The sequence below is a fragment of the Achroia grisella genome, unplaced genomic scaffold (genome assembly GCF_030625045.1).
Source record: "Achroia grisella isolate CSIRO2021 unplaced genomic scaffold, CSIRO_AGI_Agris_v1 utg546, whole genome shotgun sequence".
Taxonomy (NCBI): domain Eukaryota; kingdom Metazoa; phylum Arthropoda; class Insecta; order Lepidoptera; family Pyralidae; genus Achroia; species Achroia grisella.
In genome coordinates, this window is record NW_026712931.1 from 5,461,470 (window position 1) to 5,466,141 (window position 4,672).

Sequence of the window (4,672 nt, forward strand, 5' to 3'; positions counted from 1 at the left end):
TATTAACGGATTTGAATTAAATTTATTATACTGATAGATTGTATGGTAGATAACGCATTTGATATTATAATAATGTACATAGATAACATTAAACAGAAGTTCGTGGTGGCGATGGAATAAAAAGACATTTTGGCACCATATCTTTTTATTTCTTATATAAATTGAATATTATTTCTTTATAAAGTTGTTTTCCCATCGTGCAGTAGTACCTATCTATGCCAATTTGGTTATGAAAGAATTGCAGCAGTGTATAAATCGTAATGCTAGCAAAAAGAATCATTCATCTTTATGAAAGAAATTGCCAAAAATATCGTGTAACATATAAAAATTATAGTCTAATTGATAACTTTGTAGGTATACTTCCAAAGAATATAAAAAGTATTCTATTAGGTAATTATCAGTGTCTTAGAGATAGGTACATACCTACCTACAAAAAATAATTCAGTGGACTCTTCCAGATGAAGTATATTTATTTCTAGTTCGGCTTAATGATAGGGTTTGAAAGGTCAATGTAAAAAAAACAATTTCAGGCATTATTTATTTATTATAAGTGTATAACATCGACACATTGCCATTAAACATACAATTTACAAATAAAACATCTCTATATTTACAAAATTAATTTCCAATCTTTGGATACACTTCTTCATAATTTATTACCATCTGTTAATCATGCTCATGAGCAAAAATTGAGGTAACACTAGTACTATCCCAGTAATGAGTATCTACTAATTTATATATACATATATATTTATATTATATACCAAATTATCTAAATCAGAATATTCAAGCCCCCTGTATAAAACATTACCTACTGATTAAGAAAGAAGTGGACAGAGCGAGATAACAGTTTTTTTTCAATATTTCTACTACTTTATGAAATGATAATCTATGAAACTTATCGATTAAATCTTAGTGATCGTATAATTTAAAGATCAGTCTAACATTCGATAAAAATTTACAATTTTAGTTTCTAATTATGTATAAACATGGTTAAGGCAAGGCCCTTAATAAACAGGCCTCCACAGTTTTGTTTCAATAGACCGTATTTTTATATAGGATTTGAAACATATTAATTTAATAGGTGACTACAATATGGGGATATATTATTTTATGATAGCTCGTTACATAATTAGAAAGATCTTAATATAAAAAAATGGTAATGTGAAATTAAGTATGATTGAATAATGTTACAAATTTACGTTATTTTGGAGTTTCATTTAAATGAATCTATGTAAATTAAGTCACTGCCTACCTATAATTTAGCTATTTCAATAATTTAGCATTCCAAGTAACAAATATAAATCAGTAAGTTTTTCCTATTTGCATAAACAGATGAATGCATCCAAACTAACGCCATCCATATTCATACATGCAAAACTGACTGATTTTAATGTTTACTGCATATGAATTGAAAAATGCACTTCACGTATAAAATGGGTACAGTTTTTTCCAGTACAATCGCAGCCTATATATATATTAATTATCTGAAAGCCTTAATTTATAAATTAGGCCTTTCAGTATAACTATATTTATATTCCATTTATCATTTATCAATTCTATTTAATAATGGAACTAATACTATATGTATTAGTTCCATTATTAAATAGAATTGAATCACCGGACGACAGCAATTTTCTTTTAACAGCGACGATCAGATTCGAATTGAGAGGAGTGGAAGTATTTTATATTCTATTCTACTCTTTCCGGTTTTAATATTCAGAAGAATATGATTCGAAATTAAAATGAAATGGGTTACAACATAGCATTTACAGTAGGAGACGCCATCAGTAGTGTTTCTTCCATTGTGTATTTACTGGGAACATATACTATGTCTAGGAAGTCTTTTATTCTAGGAAGAATTATTCCTAATTCGATTAATATAATGTGCATTCTTTTTATAATTTGTATGGTATCATAAGCAAATAGGTTATGTCATTTAGTATCCTGTAATACAGGGGTGCTTTCTAAGATACGTCACCCGAAATTGATGAAGAACTTTAATACCTATAGTAAATTTCTTAGGGACTATGTTAGCTTGTTACTAAATAGCTATTAATTTATGTCTAGTAAGCAAGCAGCGTAATTTCGGTGTGAGTGCAAAGTGAATCTACTACGTAATCTTAAAAGCCGACGATCTTTTAGGCACTACGGATGGCGTCTCGTACTATAAGTTCTTACTCCTATTGGACAAAAAGTTAATTCGTCCATTAAATTGTTGCATACGCTCATATTCTGTTAGACAATTATACAAATAACATCTAGGTACCTAATTTGTTTATTATAGCTGCTAATTTGTCTTAACTAATTGGTGTAAAGATTCGCCTTAACTCTACCTAATTAAAATTGTCCTTTCATTGTTTATTTTAACATAGTCCGTAAATCACTACGAGTAGGATTCAATGGGAATTATCACACTTGTTTACGAATAGGGAATATGTTCAATTACGCGAAATTTTGAGCTGTGTAACTATAATCATTATGGTAGTTTAATGAAACTAACTAAAGATTAAATAAGATTGCTATTTAGTTACATGCTTATTGGCGTAGTCCTATATAAGAATTTTCGTACCTAGCAATTCTACACATGCTTGAGATTTTGTATCGAATTTTGTTAAAATATTGTCTATGCCTGGAATCATAGACAATATTTTTATTATTATATACCTATATGTAAATTTGTTATTTTCTCCCCTATATTTTCATTTACCAAAATTCGTACCTTTATGAATCTGGTAGTTAAAGTAATATTTAGCAATAGTAAAGGATGTAATATTGTATAGGTACTTCTTAAAAAATCTGACATATACCTATACGTAGTAATTTTCTCTTTTATACAACATACACACGTGGGTTATTTTACACTTTTATATACTTGTATAAAATTATCGATTGTGTTAGTACTTATGTCGCATCGTTTGCAATCCATTAAGCAGCGATAGCTTATGTGGTATTGGTTTTCGTATTTTGCAATACGTTAAAATATCGCATAAACTGAACTTATCAATTCTAAAAATATCAATTCACATTATGGGCTACGTAGACTATATTCTATAATTCAATACTTCAGAGCAACCATTTTATTATATTATACAACAGTATAAAAACTTTTTATTAAAACAAAAAAGTAGGTTGAATATTTAAAAAGAATTTTTTATTATAATGACTGTGCGTTTCTCAGTTTTTGTTTATTGCAATATGTTCGGGATTATTCGAATTTATTCATTGTACCTAATAGGTACGAGTTTGAAAAGAAGAATGTCATGACCCGTCTTTGTGAACTAAAAAGTTATGGATACAAACGAACTATCGTCAACACCGACCAATGGACATTTAAAAATTTTACGAGTGATAAAATTGAACATAATAAATCGTAACTTCGAGCTCATTCACAACGGATTGAAAGGGATTGATTAGAAAGTATCAACGTGTTAATTCGGTTTTCAGAAAATCAAATCTTAAAAATAAACTCCATAAGAACACATTAATTCCGTTAATTCTTTGGTTTATTAGATAAAGGTCACCAAACGGAAAGTTTGTTTACACACTTAAGTAGGATAACACATTTGTAGAATAAATGCTGTTTACAAGAAATGCGATAGAAAAGTAGTCAGTTAATATAAAAAAAAAATATTTATTTAAGTATGCAGTTATTGTTTATTATATATAATTAAGTATTTATCTAAAATTAAGTTAATTGAATAAAAACTTCATAAAATTATACTGATAGATTACTAAATTACTAAAGGATGTTTAAAATAGGTATTATATATTATGTTTATGCAGAAGATATGTATCTTCTGCATCTTTAATAAAACACAGGAAAAATATAAAGTCCAATAAAATCTAAACCCTTTTGTTGATCAATTTAATTAATAGCTATACAAATACCGACTAGAAAACAATCTAATTCATACGTATGATTATTATAAACACTTACGTATTAGCTGATACATCAAAACTGACGTCATAATTGTTGGTTTATTTTTTATTTTTTGTCTATCTATTTATAAAATGATTTCGTATAATTTGTGTCACGTTTCAGTTTTAATAATTGTTAAGCAGTCTTTTGAAGTCTTTGTTTTATAGAATACCAATATTTTTACACCATGGGTATGGATAATGGTCGATAACAGGATATACTAATATTTACTTAGCGTTGTTTTATTAGGTCGCGGTTCTAAACTTGATAATAGAGCTACTTAATGGAAGGTAGATTCGCAATCATAGACCTATTTGTTAGTGCCACAAATTGTAAGCTGGTCGTGAAGAGCCTGGAGAAACTTACATAGTATCACACCTCATCTCAAATAGTGTCTCTAATAAGGGTTCACGAGAATTAAGAACAACAACAGAAGCAAATTGTTCTTAGAGGAAGAGTTGCATTTATTTTCTACTTTCATTTTTCCTCTTTGTGTCTTAGAACAAATCAATTGTTTTTTGTTAATTAAGTGCAAACTTATTATTTCTCACAAAATATACTAGTATCTTAACGTCTTCTACTAGTAGACACCAATACCAGAATATGACAATATGGAGAAGATTGAATAAAGACCTTCTTTTATATGATTTGTCGTGAAGATTTTTTAAAATTCTGATTTGGTTTTAACTGGAAGGAAGAGGAAATAAAGTATATTTACTTTTTATTACTTATACGGCATGTCGAGTTGTT